The following is a 19,100-nucleotide window of genomic DNA, read 5'->3' on the forward strand; positions in this document are numbered from 1 at the left end:
TAATGGTAAGTGATGCGTCCATCCTTATTCCTAGGTGGTTAAACAGACTGATATACCTTCCTCATTTTACTTTCTTCATTTTATCTTTGACTGGTACATGCTCAAGGAACCTTGGGGCTTGAAGATGGAAATAAATGTGTCCTTGAGTCAACTCTCACATGATAGTTACTCAAAACTACCTCACCCACAGTGGACTTTTCAGTAGTGAGAAGGAAAACAAAAAACTTTCATTGCCTTAATACATGGAGATTTTCAGGTTATTGGTTATAATAACATAGCTTGATTAATAGGAGTTATTACTCTACAAGTGAGTCAGTAACCTATTATTAACCCACTCACTAACAGCATTTCACATTTTTCTTTGCACATCACCACTACCACATATGTGATAGGCTTGAACATAATTTAATGTTAAAAAGAGCACCAAGAGATGTTTCACTAAGTAAGCAGAAAGGTGTCCAAGAACACTATAAATTTTATGAGGGCAGAAATGATGTTTATCTCTCTTTTTTGTGTGTGGCTATTTTACTAGAGCCTAGTACAGTGTAATTGCTTAATAAATATTTATTAATTGAATGATATACTAATCAGACATACCTGAAATTTCAGTGGCTGCCCATATTAGAACTTTGGTTGTTGCTTATATTTTTGTTCAGTGTGGTTCTTTAGTGGGTTGCTTACCACGTGGAGATTCAAGGGAGTGGGATCCTTCCACATTCTGGTCCTAGCCCCTGATAAAGTCTTCGAGTCCTCTGCTGCATCATGTTCATATATCTAGCCAAAGGAGATCATGAAGGATTATGAGAAAGGATTTTATTGCCCTGGCCTGAAAGTGATGCATCTCATTTCTGCCATATTCCATTGGCCAGAACGCTGTTACATGACCACCTTTAGCTGCAGAGGAAGTGAGGAAATGCAGTCCAATTTGTGCCCAAGAGGAATGTATTAGTATCCCATTGCTGCTCCAATGAATTACTACACATTTAGTCAACACAACTTTATTAACTTACAGGTTTGGAGGTTCAAAGTCTTGAAATCAAAGTGTTGGCAGGGATGCATTCCCTCTGAAGGTTCTAGAAGACAATCTATTTCTTTGTCTTTTCCTGCTTCTAGAGACTGCTTGCATTCCTAGGTTCATGACCCCTTCTTTCATCTTCAAAGCCAGCCATGGAGAATCTTTAATCTCTCTCTCCCTCTGACCTCTGTTTCTGTCATCATATCACTTTCCCTTACTATGACTCCAGTGCTTTCCTCTTATATGGACCTTTATGATTACATTTGGCCCACCCAGATAATCTAGGATAATCTTCCCATCTCAAGATCCTTAACTTGAATACATTTGGAAATTTCCTTTTCCTAGGTCAGGTCACATAGTCACAGATTCTAGGAATTAGGATGTAGACATCCTGCACATTTTAAGGGGCCTCACCCTTTCAATTACAAAGAAGAAACAGTTTGTCATGAATATATACAAGGTGGACAATTAAGTTTGCAAACTTATCCAAGAAAAAGTGCCAGATACCTCATTACTGAATATCACTATGTTCACCTTCAAAGTACTCCCCTTGGGAAGCTATGCACCGATGCCAGCGCCTAGTCCACCCTTCAAAGCAATTTGGGAACTCTTTCTGGAATGGCCATCAGAGCTGTCATTGTATTACCCTTGATGTCCTGAATGTCATCAAAATGTCTTCCTTTCAATATTTTCTTTATCTTTGGGTAAAGAAAGAAGTCATTGGGGACAGATCAGGTGAGTAGGGAGGGTGTTCCAATACAGTTATTTACTGGCTAAAAACTCCCTCACAGACAGGGCTATGTGAGCTGATGCATTGTGGTGATGCAAGAGCCATGAATTTTTGGCAAAACGTTCGGATCTTCTAACTTTTTCATGCAGCCTTTTCATCACTTCCAAATAGTAAACTTGGTTAACTGTTTGTCCAATTGGTACAAATTCATAATGAATAATCTCTCTGATGTCAAAAACGGTTAGCAACATCGTTGCAATAAGTTGGTGAACTTCATTGTCAGACCTTGTAGCTGTCTCTGCCACAGATTGATTGATTGATTAAGTAATTAATTATGAGAAGATAACAAGCATTCCCCTGGGTAGATAAGAAGATCATATTTGACTTTGTTCAGCTGATTACAGTTTCTTAGCAAAGTGATTAGGGTTTAAGGAAGAATTACAACCTTGAGAATCAAACAAAAATAAAACAGGGTTCCAATTTAGAAGAAATGGGACAAGTGTCCAGCTCCTGGAACTAGAGAATAATGTTAGGGTTTCCTTTCTCTCTCTCTCTCTCTCTCTCTCTCTAAAAAAATGAGGTAGTAGTCAGTTGCTAGGATGACCTTTGGCTAGCTCTCTTGTCTAAAATAAATATGGGTGTCTCTGCCTCTCAAATTTCTTCCAAGACTCAAGCCATGATTTATATATGTTGCCTCAATCCTGGACTTGAAAAGCTAAGAGTCCTCCAGCAGAAGGTCCCCAGAAGGGCAAAATATGGTTAACACTATTTAATTTTACAAATCACAGTTTAAAAATAGCTGTGTTTGCAAATTAGGAGGCTTTCCTAACTATAGTTAAAATATCATTATTAACTTTTGGCAGGCAATTGATTTTCTTAAATTAAAGAAACAGTTTTAGAAGAAAGGGTCGTAAATATTGAAGGAAAGTAGACTTTATCCCCCCAAAAAAACTTTATGACTGTGTAAACCTTACATACTAAAGTACTCCGTTGACTACAAGCATAGAAAAAGAAGTCTAATTCTCTCAACTTTATATTAGCGATAATCACATAGAATTAATTATATTTATTTTTACATAACTAATTTTTCTTTTGCAAACAATAAAAATAACACCTCTTTTTACCTTTTCCATATATTCGGTTAAATCTAAATTTAGTGGTTCTTTTTCATTCTCAGAAGAATGCTGTGATGGAGTACTCTTGGTTGAGGTTGTTAGTCACTGACAACAGAATCCACTATGGCTATTAATCAAAAAGAGATATGAGGTGGTATTAAGCAACTCACAGGGATTTAGGCTTCGATGTCACTCAGTGTAGAACAGTGCAGCCAAATGGATCAAAACATGCCATGGTGCTCTCTGCTAGAGACATGACTGCTGATACCCCCTACCAGTCAGCAATATGATGCCAAGGCCAAGACCTTAAAATGTTCCCTACGGTCCAGAATAACCATATATCTGCTTGCCAAAAATTGGGTCTTGCATTTTCTCTCTCGCCCTCTAAGACACATGGGATTATATCTGTGTAGTAAAATTTAGTTCACTGTGAATTTCTATCTTCCTGGCAGTTTTTAAAATGTAATTATTTTTTACTTTTTTAATTACAGTTGACATTCGATATTATTTTATATTAATTCCAGGTGTACAGCATAGTGGTTAGACATTGTATAATTTAAGGAGTGATCACCTTGATTAGTGGAGTACCCACCTGGCACTATACATAGTTATTACTATATCATTGACTATATTCCCTATGCTTTATTTTATATCCCCATGACTGTTTTGTAACTACTGATTTGTACTGCTTAATCCCTTGAACTTTTTCACCCTAACCTCCAACCCCCTCCTGTCTATCACCCCAATAAATCTAGTACCCATGTGACACCATACATAGTTATTACAATATTTTTTACTATATTCCTTATGCATACCCTACATCCTCATAACCACTTTGTAACAACCAATTTGTACTTCTTAATCCCTTCTCCTTTTTTCACCCAAACCCCCAACCTCCACACCCATTTTGCAACCATCAAAATGTTTTCTGTACCTATGAGTTTGTTTCTGTTTTGTTTGTTTATTTTGTTCCTTAGATTCCACATATAAGGAAAATCACGTTGCATCTATCTTTCTCTGTCTGATGTTCCACTCAGCACAATACCCTGCAGGTCCATTCATGTCACCACAGATGGCAAGAACCCATTCCCTTCCATGGCTGAGCAATATTCCATTGCAGACATGTATGGCCTCCTCTTTATGCATTCTTACATTGACAGATACCCAGACTACCTCAACATCTTGGCCATTGTAAATAATGCTGCAATGAACATATGGATACACAAGTCCCCTTGAAGTAGCATTTTGGGTTTCTTCAGATAGATACCAAGAAGTGGCATTACTGGGTCCTTCTTTGTCATTTGCCTTTGTTTTAAAGTCCATTTTTTTTCTGGTATATAAACAGTGATATCCCAGGTCTTTTGTTTTATTTTGTTTTGTTTTTTCATTTCTATTTTCATGAAATTTTTTTTCCCCATCCCTTTACTTTCCAGCTGTGTGTGTCTTTCAATCTGAAGTGAGTCACTTGTAGACAGCATATGTAAGGGTTTTGTTTTCTTCTCCACTCAGCCACCCTATGTCTTCCGATTGGGACATTTAATCCATTTGCATTGAAAGTGATTATTGATTGATATGTAGATATTGCCATTGTATAATTCATATTTTTATCTTCTTCTTAAAGAAATTCCATTAACATTTCTTATAATACTCGTTTGTTGGTGATAAACTCCTTTAGCTTTTTCTTGTCTGGGAAGCTCTTTATCTGTCCTTCAATTTTAAATAATAGCCTTGCTGGGTAGATTATCCTTGGTTGTATGTTTTGCTTTTCATCTCTTTGAATATTTCAGGCCAATCCCTCCTGGCCTGAAAAATTTTTGTTGAGAAATCAGCTGACAATCTTTTGGGAGCTCCCTTATAAGTTCCCAGTTGCTTTCTCTTGTTGCTTTTAGGATTCTCTCTTTGTCTTTAACCTTTGGCATTTTAATTATAATGTGTATAGGTGTAGGTGTCTGGGTTCATCCTGTTTGGGGCTGTCTGCATTTTCTGGGCTTGTATGTCTATTTCCTTCACCAAGTTAGGAAAGTTTTCAGTCATTATTTCTTCAAATAGGTTCTCAACCCCTTGCTTTGTCTCTTCTTCTTTTGGAACGACTATGATGTGAATGTTGTTATGTTTCACGTTGTTCCAGAGGTCTCTTAAACTATCCTCATTTTTTTTTTTCTTAAATTCTTTTTCTTTTTGCAGTTTTGATTGGGTGTTTTCTGCTACCTTGTCTTCCAAATTGCTGATTAGATACTCTGTTTTATCTAATCTTCTGGTGATTTCTTCTAGTGCATTTTTCATTTCAGTTATTGTATTCTTCACTTCTGACTAGTCATTTTTTATGGTTTATATGTCTTTTTTTAACACTTGCTATCTCTTTGTTGAAATTCTCACTAAGTTTCTTAAGCATCCTTATAATCAGTGTTTTTAATTCTGTCTCTGGTAGGTTGCTTGCCTCAATTTTGTTTAGTTGTTTTTCTGGAGTTTTCTCCTGTTCTTTCATTTGGGATGTATTTCTTTGTTACCTTATTTTGGCTTCCTCTCTGTGTTTGTTTGTAAGTATTAGGTAGATCTGCTATGTCTCCCAGTCTTGCCTGGGTGGCCTTATGTAGTAGGTGCCCTGTGGGGCCCAGGGGCACAGTCTCCCTGGTCATCTGCTTCAGGTGCTCCAGCAATGTCCCTTGTGTGGACTGTGTGTGCCCTCCTGTTTTAGTTGAGCCTTGATTGCTATTGGAACATCAGTGGGTGGGATTGACCCCCAGGCTGATTGGCTGTGGGGTTTGGCCACGTCCATAGCTTACCAGCTACTGTGTGGGAGTCTTACTCTGATGAATGGGATTCACCCCAGTGAGTTCTGGTGCCTGTTGAGACCACCCTTTGTCTGTGCTACTTGTGAGGCTAATTGGGTGGTGCTCTGCTGTGGTCTGAAGACAACGTCCAAGTGTGTTGTCTCTGGGGCCTCTTGGGAGATGCTCTGGTGCAGGTTCAGGTCACCCACTGCTTATGACCAGCCAGGGACTACCTGGTGGGAACTACAAAGTGATCCATAGTTGTTCAGTGCCTGTGCTAAACCTGGAGGCACGTGGGAGAGGCCACTCTGTAAACCAAGGATGGCTGCCACCACTACTGAACCTGGGATAGCTCCACAAAAAGCCAGGGCACCCTGAGGCCTGCTGCCACCTGCTAGCTCCCTTAAGGTTCAGCCACTGATAGCTTCATATGTTATGTGTGTTGGGTGAGGCAGGATCGCAGGGAGTCACTAGAGTGGGAAGAGTTGTGGTCACCAGGTTAAGGCAGATTCTGGTTTAATGCCAGTGCTAATTCTGGAGCTACTCAGCAAGTCTCCGAGCACACTGAGGCCAGTCATTGCTCACCTGGGGCCCACGGACTCCAATAGTTTTCCAGGAAAGACTGCAATGCAAGTGGGGCTGCTCCTCACTGAGAACGTGACTCTGACACTGGGGGAGTTAGGTGGGTTGGAGTCCCAGCAGAGCTCACTAGACCAATTCAGATTCAGATTTGGCCATGGGAGTTGGGGGAGGGCTCAACACAGAAAAGGTGGTGCCTGCCCTCTGGCTACATGGGAGAAAGACTCCACACAGGGAAAATGGTGGCTATTCTTCAGCATTTATCCCAAAGCCACACACCTCAGTCTGCCCTCATATGCCTCTGATGCTCCCTGAGTCACTGTCCATCTGCCAGAGCCTAGGGTGGGTTCTGGTGAGTGAGTGAGTCTGTGTGCAAGCCCTTTAAGAGGACATCTAGGTTTCCTGCAGCCTTCTGTCCCACCCAGAGAGTCAGAATCCCCATTGTTTTTCACAAGCAGATATTGTGGGGGCTCCTCTTCCTGGCACCACTACTCTGGGCTAAGGAGCCTGGTGTGAGGCTGGGGTCCCTCACTCCTCCGGGGGGAACCTTCATGGCTGAGATATCCCTTCTGATTCTCAACTGCCTAAATCAAGGAGATTTAGGGCCAGGCCGTTTTGTATCTCTTCCCCTCCTACCAGTCTCAATGTGGCTTCTTCTTCATATTCTTAGTTATAAAACTTCTGTTCAGTTAGACTTCAGATGGTTCTCCAGGTTAATTGTTCTATAATTTAGTTGTAATTTTAATGTGTTCACAGAAGAAAGCAGGCACAGTTTTTATCTACTCTACCATCTTGGATCTTTCTAAAATGTAACTTTTAGTTTGGCAGATTCTGTAGCTTAGGGAAGCAAGCTAGAATCTCTGTTGAGTCAAGCAGTGTATAATATATGCTATAAGTATTAGGCTTCCCTCTTTCAGAGTTATTTTTTTTCCCTAAAAAATTAAAATGTTTGCTGAGCATATATGGGCTTGTATTTGGCATTGTGTACGTATGCCAGGACAAAAGGTCAAAAATAAAATTACATGGGCCCTGGGTACTCTTGACCTTTGCCAGATCCACAATGATTCTCTGGTATCTTTGTGAAACAGTGACTTGCTACTGCCCCATACTAAAAAATTCTACCTTCATTTGAATGCAACATCACATTTATCTCAGTCCTACATTTCAAAAATCAGAAGAAGAGAAGAATTTTGGCCCCAGATTTTGTGGAATATATATGCCAAGGTATGAGTGAGGATAGCAGCCTATGGAGGCTCAGATATTTGGAATTTGGATGTGCTGTTTTTCCTTCTGATCTCTTGTTGTCGATGAGGACATGAATCAAGCATGAAATCTGTCAGGGAAATGGAGCAAGAAAAAATTATATTAATACACATTTATAGAACACGTCTACATTTACAAAGCACTTCCTTATATATTTTTGAGTCTTGGGAGGTGGATAGTTGCAAGGTAAGTCTGAGCTCAAGTAGTGAACAGCTGTTGGAAGGGGAGAGAAAAAGCATAGAGTAGTGCATAGAATACATTGGTGTAGAATTAATGTGCAGCATTCAGAGTAACCCAGTCAACATATTCAATTGACCAACATAATTCCTTTTTAGATAGTTCTGCAGAAAAGGGAGATTGGCTGTGTCTTGACCATGAATTGAGCTATATGTAGTTCTTGGCTAATTTGACCACAAGTGCCAAATTCCATCATGATGGCTGTTCCTGGAGCTGACCACTTTTTCCCCCTGGTGGATGTCTTCCAGTTGAGTTATAACAATCTCTGTCTTTTAGACACCTAATCATTCTCTTAGAAGAATGCTGTAGAATTCCAGAAACCTGTCTAGTGAAAGCAGTTTGTCCTTGAAAGGGCATTAGTTCTCCAAGAGTATCTCAATTGCTGTGGATTTCTTTCTTCCCCTTTAGGAAGGAAATGGATCAATCTTTGTCCTCCTGAAATTTTAAAGTGATAAAAATCACCTACAAACAGAGCTGTCCACTATAAGCTTTGCAGATAAAAATAGAACACTTCCTGCCAGTCACCAGTTTTCATTCTTCCCCTTCATGTCCAGATCCAAAGCTGAGAAGTCTTGAAGCATCCTACAATCTAAGTGCCACATTCCATTATGAAGGAGATAGGATTGCATGAAAAAAAACCTGCTGCTTTGAAAATTCAGGTTAAAAACATATTTCTTTAGAAATTATATATGGAATATGTGATAGGGTGGCTCTGCGAGGTTTAATTTTCTTCCTGGATTCTCAAGTTTGGATAACTTGAAAAAAACTATTCCTTGTATTTATTTAACTTTGACTTTTTCTTATGAATGAATAGCATGGCATTATAATGACTAAGAAAGCATTCACCACTTTCCCTGAGTTACATCCAAAAGAATTTCACATTACCATAACAGTAAGACTCTCTACACCCAAACCACGAACCTCTAATCCCTGAAAAAGCCTCAGTCAACAATGCACAATGTTAGTCATCGAGAGTTTTAACTAGAGGAATTATACACTTTAGATTTTTTGGAAATTGTGAGATATTGAGACATAAACAGATAAAAATGTCAGTTTGGTTTAAAAATGAAATCTCTATTCCCAAATAATAATTAGGGAACTCTGTGTGTGTGTGTGTTTGTGTGTGTGTGTTTAGGTTAAAAATTGATACTCAGAAGGTATTTACAGCAGCCATAGAACATTTAAAAATATTGGTAAATGGTCTGGATCTTTCCTATCTACAATGGAGTCGAGACGATTTCTCAAGTTGTAACAATTTCTTTTATTCTAAAGGCTACCGACTCTTTTTAGGTTGCTAATATTATTTCATCCATTAATCCAGGCTTCAGAGACTTTATTTCAACTTCTAATTCTAATATTTTGACATAGAACCACACCTGCAGAGTAGGAGAGAAAGAATTGGCTTCAAATCTTTTCCTAAAAGCATGACTCCTGGTTTCCTAATTCTATAATGGGAATTTTTTTTTGAAAGTTTGAAAGGTACCATTATTTTTCTTCAGTGATCATATTTTATGTCACATTTAAACTTGTATGCCTCAGATATTTGTCACCTCAACATTGCTTTGTCAAGTCTTCATTGTACCATGGTTCCCTTTTTATTCTGCACATAATGAAAAAGAGCATTCAGGGAAAACTGACACTTTTCATGAGTTTATCCTGTGGTAGGAATTCATTTATATTGTATCAACGATATTTGAGTATCACACTGGGTACACTGAATTTCACAGATGAGAACATTTAAAATTAATAATGTTGCTGTTCAAAAGAAAGCTAAATGGGACAAAATTAATTGCTGTCTCTTTTCACAAGATATCCTTTGATTTACTTTGCATGATTTGAGTATGATACACTGAAGGTGATTCGTTTCAAAGACCCACACGTATTTCCTGGAAGACAGCATATTCCTATTCATGTACGTTTTTGCTTCCATCTTCTGGAAATAGGGGGTAACAAACATACAGGACATTCTCCAGTGGGAAAGCACAGGCATTTGTTCACCTCTTTCCATGGCCAGCGGACTCTTTGTTTTTCTCTCATTCTCTTTTCACATCTTTTCAAGACTCAGCTTGGTCCCCCACCTTCTTCAAAGAGCCACTACCGACTCTTACCCCAGTTCCACATGTTTCTGATTTTTGTCTCCTTAAGTATAGGGGCCATGTTTTATAAATCCTAACACTCTTATAGTGTTAGGGGCATAGGAAACTCATTTCAGTTTTGCATTCATTCAATCGATAATTCATTCCACACGTTTGTTGAGAGTCTTCTAAATGTGAGACATTAAACTAAGGCTGTGAAGGCAAGAGTGAACAACACCGTCACTACATCTTATTCAGTGTAATGACTGAATAAGTCATTACAGTGTAATGACTGAATAAATAACACTTCTTCGGGAAGAAGTGTTTCCTAGGAAGTAGAAGCAGCCAGCAACTGACGATGTGCTGGCTTCATCTCTAGCCTTCAGAGAACCCACAGAGGTCTTCTTTGCACTCAAGCTTCTTCTCATTCACCTGGAGATATATATCCAGGCTTACAGACTAGAAAGCTTCCAGGATGCTGTGACATAGCCAATAATAGAGCCAGAATGCTCTGACCAACCCCTGGGATGGTCCCATAGGATCACAGTGGGGAAAGACATCCTAGATATGTTGAAAGATGTATGGTGATTATGGAACCTGGCTTTTTATTTCTGTTTCCTTTACATTATTGGTCACATTGAACAGCAATCATAGAGACCAAAGGCCCTTTAGTTTCTCCTCAGCTGTGGTCCTCACCCCTCTCCTCTACTTCCAGTATCTAAATGTCAGCTTCTGGGTAACAAAGGACAGAAAATGACCACTTCTCTGCTTTGGGAAAAGTGACTTAAAGGGGTTTCTAAGAGTCTGAAGAGTAGTATTAGGATTTGTTTTTCTTGAAGATTATGACATCATTTATCATTTATTATTTGCAATGTGTTAGGTATTTGTTTTGATCATCTCTTCTTTACCACACTGTTAAGAAAGAGATTCCAGACCTATAGGGATGGCCAAATATAAGACATCCAACAATAGACAAATAAGGTTGACAGCCATTTATTAGTCACATATATCCACAGCTCAGGGGAGGAAAGCAGTACCCGCCATGCAGGGTTACACAGGGGTTGCACTAGGAGCAGAGGAAATAACTAGGGGCTGTGGGAGGCAAGCTTCATAGGACCAAGAGGGTGAGGTGCCCGATTCCCATAAGTGATTGGCTTGTTTGAATAATTCTGTGGGCTACCAGGAAACTGAAGCTCATTACTCAGGGGTAAGCAAGGACTATGCCCAATCTCCATGATAAAGAAGGGTTGTTCAGCTCGGGGATCTTATCCACGGGAGCAGAGTGTTCGAGAGGAAGATTAGCAGTTAGGCCATTCATGTCCTTTCCAATTTTGCCAGATGTCAAAGCAGCACATAATATTAAACCCTTATCTTAGGTCTTGTATCTCAGTATTATACTATGCACTTGACACCCAATATCTCATTTAACCTTCATAATAACCCTATAGATAGTTACTATTATTTTTTTCATTTTACAGTTCATGAAACTGAAGTTCATAGAATTTAAATCACCCCAGGTTACATCCCAGGAAATGGCAAAGCCAGGATTCAAAGCAGGATCTACCTCACTCTGTAGCTATGACAAATGCATTGATACACCTTATGAGAGGTTCTTTGCAAATCATACCAGCCCACACTTCCGACTAACAATGCATTTTGACGTAGGGATGTGACTAAGGAAGTGAAGCGAAAATTTTTGATGTTCCTGCCACCTACTTGATATCTTCTCAATGAGCTGCAGCTCTACTGATGGGAAGCCCTTGGGTACAGTGAGTAGCTTGGTCCTTAAGCAAAATGCTAATTATCTTGCAAAACCTCAACATAGTCCATTCCCCATGGATTGATTATGTGTCCCTTGAGTTTTATGAAGTTCTCCGGCAATCTCGGAGACATGCTTTAGACAAAATGTAGACGTATAGCTTGGAATGTTTCAAATCAATTTATCCATGATGATTTTGATACCGAGCTGAACATTTGCTGAGATTTATGCCTACAGTCACTCTCCTTTTATGTGAGAATCAGATTGAACACACTAGAGTGACGTTTTGTATTGGTGGTTTGCCCAAAGTATTTTACAAAGGAAGAACATGGATTGTTTCTATGTACATCACACACATACTGTATATCCCCTTAAAATAAAGAGTCCCCTCCAGGCTTAGAAGGCAGTAGCACTGATCTTTTTCTCCCTGTTGATATTGCGGACCATTCCACTAAAACAGCAAGCAGATTCTGGAGGGCCCTCTTGCTCATCTGTCTGCCTTTAGGTGATCCTTTAGGGTTATTTCTTGATCGTGGTAGTCAGCTATTGTTACCATAATACTGCATAACAAGAAACCTAAACATCTCAGTGGCTTAAAGAAGTGTAATGCACTGAATTGTGTCCCCTTAATATGCATATGTTGAAATCTGCACCCCCTAACATGATGGTATTAGGAGGTCGGGCCTTTGTGAGGTAATTAGGATTAGAGGAGGACAGGAGGGCAAAGGCCTCAGAAATGGGCTCAGTGCTATCACGGGAGTCCTGAAAGAGCTTGCTTTTGTCTGCTGTCTGCTATGTGAGATAAATGAGGAGATGGCCACCTACGAACCAGGACGTGGTCTCGCACCAGACACAAATCTGTTAGGGCCTTGATCTCGGATCTCTGAGAGTTTGTCGTTTGCTGTTTAAGTCACTCAGTCTATGGTGTTTTTGTTATAACAACCCAAACAGACTAAGCTATGGAAGAAACATTTCTTTTTCTTGCTCACAGTTCTGAAGGTCAGCATGGGTGACTCTGCTTCAAGCTACCAGATGATTTATTTCAGGAAGTCTGTTTCATGAGTCTCTCATTCTCCTTAAACCAGTGGCTTCCTGAGATATGTTTCTCTCGCGATGAATAACAGGAGCACAGGAGAATGAGTGGAAGTGCTTCATGCCTCCTAAGGCCTAGACTCTGAACTTTCACATTGCTACTTCCGTACAGGACTAAGTGCTGCAAGTCACAGGACACTGGATGAGCCATGATGGGAACACAGCCCAATCTACTACAGGAGTATTTGTTTTCTTCCTATTGGCATTTTACATGGTGCCTTCTAATTCTTATACTATATATATATGGAAAGCCTCTTCCAAATGTCATTTAAGTATGGTGGAAACTGTAGGAAAAAGGAGACGAAATCATATGGGGAGTACTTCATCCCCAAAGCTGCTATTTTAATTATTTTTGATTTTTTTTTTCCAGATGAGTTATAAAATTGTGTTTTGGAGGCATCTCTCTTTAGGAAAAATCAGACACTAAATTTACCGCAGTTTCCCAAAGAAAAGAGTGTATGTTATGGCTAAAGCACTCCCTCTGTCATAGAGAAGAACAATTGGGACGTTCATGAATTAGGATTCAGCATGTACCCATAATGTGATGATTCTAATTTACTGTCTTAATTAAGACCTTTTCCTTGACTATGGCTGTCAAGCCTCGAAATGGTTGGTAGAATCTCAGGATTGGTGGTGTACGACAATACAGGTGAACATCAAACATTAATGTTGCTATTCAATTGTATAGTCTATTACTTATGATGAACAAGAGCTATTAAGTCATGCAACTTGTTTAAGACATATAAATGATTAACTTTGATGAAGTCCATTGTCCCTTAATTTGCAAAATGCCCAGCTGTACCTCCCCATGACAGGAAGTAGCTAACTTCAGAAAAGACAGCCAGACTTAGGATGGGATATGTGATGTTGACATAAGGAGATGCAGCACCGAGCTCCGTGTGTCAGAAAACTGAGGTTATGGTCCCTCTTCTGCCTTCCGGACTCAGGGACCTTGGGGAGTCACTAAAAGTTTTGGGTATACATCCTTACTTATAGAATGTGAATGATAATGAAGCATAATGTTCTCAGGCTTAAATTAATTAACCTGTGTTAGTGATTATGATGATGAAACACATTGACCCGTGTTCTCCAGGCATGGAGCAGCAGTACTGTGAAGCTTCAGCTTGATGACATGTACTCTGGAGTTGGATTGCCTGTACCAACATCTCTGCTTTACCCTGGAGAAGGTGTTACCCCAGGTGAGTTAATTATCTTTCCTGCTTCAGTTCCCCCATCTGTAAAATGTGAATCATAACAGTATCAATTTCAGAAGATTGCTCTGAAGAGTAACCAAGAAAGACATGAAAAGTGCTTAGCATGATACTTGGCACAGAGTCATTGCTTAATAAATGTTATCAGTTAAAAATGATTATTTTCATTACATTGTGGTATGTGTTCAGTTTCTGCACCATAAAAGGGCCCCAGAGAAAATTTTATTAAATGGAATCTTAAAAACAATGCATTTCATCTTAGTTTTTGACAACTAGAATTTAATTCTTTATAATGTAACAGTTTTGATTGGCCTTTTAGACTCCACGAGATGACATTTGAGTGGGATGGGAAAGCATGTTTCAGTTGCTTCCACCGACCCTTAAAGAACATCTTCTTTTGTGAGCTCAGGGCACAAGCATCTCAAATTCTAATCTCCTGAATGCTAGCTCCGAGGTTGCCCAGGCCTCCTAAGACACAGGTCTCCAATGTGTGGAGATGTGGGAGGAGCTAGAACGACAGAGCTTCCAGCTGATGATGACTCTCAGGTCAAGGATTAGACAAGAAATTTAATAAATTGCATCAATATGAGCTCCATCATTTCCCTGCAAGGTGACAAGCAGGTGCAGTTTTTGATTTAAAGCCTTCATTAAAAGAGATCTTCAAGTAAAATGAACTTCATCCTTTTCTGACAACCAGAAGAAAAGATTTAAGACCATTTAATCTCTGATGATCTTTAAATCAAATCTATTTTTGGGTACCTCAGGTTATGACAATGAAACCAGGTTGCCTAGCTAGAATAATTAGGGCGGCTTTATGAAACCTCATCTATTCCATTATTTTCATGTATAATCATTAAACTTTAGGGACAGAACACAACTACAACAATAACAGCTACTATGACTATGATGATGAAGATGAAGATGAAGAAGAAGAGCATCTACCAATGCCTGACTGCATCTCCCAAACATCTCTCAAATCCTTCTACTTCCTGTCTCCACTGTTACAATCCCTGCCCAGGTAACTAGCTTTTTTCACTTGAGTTTAGTGTAAAACCTGCCCTAATCATCCCCCACGCTCCACCCCTGACAATTCGTTCTGACCACTGCTGCCTGTTAGTTTTCAGAAAGGCAAAGTTGATCACGCTCTCATTTCAGCTTGGAACTCTTCAAAGGATCCCATGAGAGGGATGTGTGTGTGTGTGTGTGTGTGTGTGTGTGTGTGTGTGTGTGTGTTGTGGGCAGGAGTTTCCACGATTTCAAGATAGGAGAGGAACCTAGTGGGTTTTGGGGACAGAGGCAAGAGATCATTCTGGGAAATTGAACAGGGTTGATCAGGAAGGGCCATGTTGGCATAAGGGGTCTGGCCTGGACATTATTGAGGGGTAACTAGGGAGCCATTAAATGTATCTGAACAATGTGCATAGTACATCTCTTTTACAGAAAATTTTATAGATGTATGTACAGGAAGAGCGGTCCAGAAGAAAGTTCAAAATATTCAGAGTAGTCACTTTTCAGTAGTGGGACTTGGAGTCATTTATACTTTCTTTTTCATGTCCTTTGATATTACTCTCATTTTCCACATAAGTCTGTATTCTCAGATTTTTAAACTTTACAGTTATTTTCAACAAGTCCTGTACTTTTTTAAAATTTATTTATTTATCTATCTATCTATCTATCTATCTATCTATCTATCTATCTATCTATCTATCTATCTATCTATTTATTAACCACACCACAAGGGAAATTAAAGCACAGGGTTAATTCGCCCCAGCACTTGAGGCTTTCTCAGTAGCTGAATCTGTGGCCCAATGCACTGTCTTCTAATAGGCTTCCCACTGTCTCTGGCTGAGAAATTTCAAGTCTTTTGAGTCTCTTACTGGCTGAACTGTAGTCGCTGCTAGTGCGTCACTGACCAAATGGTAAGCCAATTCTAATTACAGTGTTTTCATTGCTCTTTGAGAGGTGAGAGGCAAGAGCCGTCATTTACCATCCTGGTCAGAGTTTTCTGAGCCACTAATCACAGAATTGACCATTGGTTTTGTAAACTGAGCTGATCTACTGTGAAAATTCCTGCAAGGGAACTGACAAAAACCTTCTCATTGTCAAGACCTTGCTTCTGAGGGACAACTATTTTAATGGAATAGTTGGGATGTGTAGCTCTGAGGAAAATTCCTAATGAAGCTAGGACAGGAGGTAGAGTAGAAATTCAGATGTAATTCAGATGTAATTAAATATGGGGCACAGGGATAATTATACCATTCTTTTAATTAAGATGTTTTATTACCTGTGGCCATTTTTCCCTTTAAAATAGTTTTCATTATCTGGAAATGAAGCCAGCCCAATCGAATCATTTATTCACTTTGCCTCTTGCTCTCAAATATCTCTATGGACATTCTCTTTTCTCAGAGTTATTATACATACTTTTCAGCATGGGGCATTTCCAGATGACAGAAGTACGTCCATTTCATAAGCAAAATTGTCCCTAAAATCTAAGGGCAACACCGAAAGATAAGTGATGACATTAATGGATTAATTGCATATCCTAAAATTTTCTCATGTTGCCTCTCAAGAAAACTTTCCAAAATACTCCCTGGAAATCAAGAGTTCACATGGTGTATTATTATCAGGGCCGCCATAACAAAATACCACAGACTGGGTTGCATGGCTTAAACAACAGAACTTATTTTCTCATCGTTCTGGGAGTCTAAGATCAAGGTGTCAGCAGGTTTCATTTCTTCTAAGGCCTCTCTCCTGGGCTTGCACATGGCCACCTTCTCGCTGTGTCCTCCTGTGTCCTCTGGCTCACACGTCCCTGGTATCTCTCTCTATATCCTAATCTTCTCTTCTTATAAGGACACCAGTCATATTGGATTAGGGCCCACCCTAAAGGCCTCATTTTAACTTAACTATCTCCTGAAAGGCCTTATCTCCAAATATAGTTACATTCTGAGATATTGGGTGTTAGGACTTCCACATATAACAAGTCAGCTGGTAACATACGGCACCAGTTGGAAAGAGTAAATGGAAAAAAAACAAACCCAAAACAATAAAGCTTGGAAATATTGCTTGTTGTCTTATACTATCAGCAAAAATGACAACATAATCTGCCAAATTTGGGTAGAGATGAACGTGAACTTTTTTCACTTCCCAAAACCTGAGTGTTCTCTTGAACCAGATCATTACCCTTCTCCTTGCAATTACTCCAAAGGTATTCATGCCTCATAAATGAGAAGTGAGTGGATAGACTGTGAGCTTTAGTGTCAAGAGAGCTTCTTGTAAGTCCCAGCTCTCTCATTTATTACCTGGGGAACCTTGGGAGGGTCACGCAGCATCTCTGAATCTGTTTCCTCATTTGGAAAATGATGTTATCACACCCTCTATCTCCTTCCTTCCAAGGCTGGTGGGAAAATCAAATGGCAAAAAGCTCCTAGGGACTGTGGGATTGTGAGGCTTGAACTTCTGGCTGATCCTGAATCTTGGTGATTCAGGTGTAGTTTCACAGAAAAGGATGGTTGGATATCAAACTTTTCTGGAACATGAAAGCAAGGAGAAACAAATTATAAGAAATCAGAACTGAAGCAATACAGAACAGGAAATGAGTCTGGAACAATCTATAAATTTGAAGGAAATGTAAAAGGCAGCAAATAAGTAAATATGTATGTATACATTTTCTGTTTAATTACATAAAGAGTTTGAGAGGTCTTAAAGAAATACTATTAAAGAAATAATATTATAAAATAGAAAAATAATAAATTTCAAATAATCAGAATAACTGATGACATACATATCACAACAGATCAAAAGTAGAGGAAATTAAACTGTAGATAGATGGGCTATGAGATCATATACAGTTACTAAATTAGAAGCACAGATTTCTTTTTTTTTTTTTCTCTCTCTCTCTCTCTTAATTTCCTGGAATGTGAGGACAAAAAAAAATCTTATTATGGGTTCACATGACACTCATTCTCCATGATGGGACAGCAGTTCACTTTTTCAAGGCATTATAATTTTGTCAAGCACAATGTTTAAGAAGACATTTCTAGTTCAGGATCTCCTATTGGTCATTGATCACTGACTGATGATCCTAGATTTCCAAGGAAAGAGGAGCCAACAAAAAACAGAGGCCAGAACTCAACCTCCAGGGACTCCACCCGTTTAGTATGTCTGAGTAAGGCATAAATACTTATATCTTTCAAAAGTTGTCTCAATCTGTCAGATCATTAGCCAGGCATGGGCAACACTGATGTAGGGTACGCTCAGGTATCTTAGTTTGGGTTCTTCCAATAGGCAGACACTGAGACAAGGATTTGAGTGTGAAGAATTTATTTGGGAGGTGAGGGAGACACTGATAGGATAATGTAGAAATGAGACAAGGGAGAAAAGACAGCCAAAATAGTGCCTCACCAAACCCATTAGCACAATGGGCAAATGGAGCTTCATCATGATGGGGAAACTATGCAACGCAGAGTAGTATACATACTTCTGAGAGCAAGGGAGCAAGGTATTTATACACCAAGTGCCCAGTAGTCATGGGTTGAAGGTGTCTCGTAGAGGGTGGCAACTCCCTGGAATCTCCAACCTTCTGTGTAAATGGCAAAATGTGGTGTAGTGGCCAAAGAAAATGCTTATGCTTATGCATGTAGGAGGGACCAGTGGAATTTTGCTGGTGGACACAGAAATGGTTGGAATGAGAGTAGACGTGGTTTCCACAAAACAATGCATTGGACACCACCCTCACCACCATCCCAGAAGCAACAGTGGAATCAAGGGCCATCGTTCCCATGATCGAGAGCTATATACATGTCTGACCTTCCCAAGAACATGGTTTACTCTCTGTACACATGGGATTTCAGGGCTGGGCACAGAGGGATGGGCGTGAAGAGAGGATGAACCACTGTGGTCTCCAAGCACCAGGCTCTGCTAACTGGCCGAGTGAGCCAAGGCCTGCTTTTTTTCTTTTGAACCTCAAATTATCCTCCTCATTTATTATTATGGACCTGATGATGAGACTTCATAAAACGAAAGGATGATGCATAGGTGGGAAGTGTGGCTTAGGTGGAGCAAAGGACTTTGCACTTAGCTAGATCTGGCTCCGCTACTGCACATTAGCTGTGTGATCTTAGGCAGAATACTTTCTGGGACTTAATTTTCTCATCTGTAAAATGGGAACAATGATAATGTCTACTGGGCTGTCATGAGAACTAAGGAAGGTAGGGACAGATGGAAGGAACACTATGCCAAGTAAATGATAAC

Source organism: Rhinolophus ferrumequinum, chromosome 17, assembly GCF_004115265.2.
Source record: "Rhinolophus ferrumequinum isolate MPI-CBG mRhiFer1 chromosome 17, mRhiFer1_v1.p, whole genome shotgun sequence".
NCBI classification, from domain to species: domain Eukaryota; kingdom Metazoa; phylum Chordata; class Mammalia; order Chiroptera; family Rhinolophidae; genus Rhinolophus; species Rhinolophus ferrumequinum.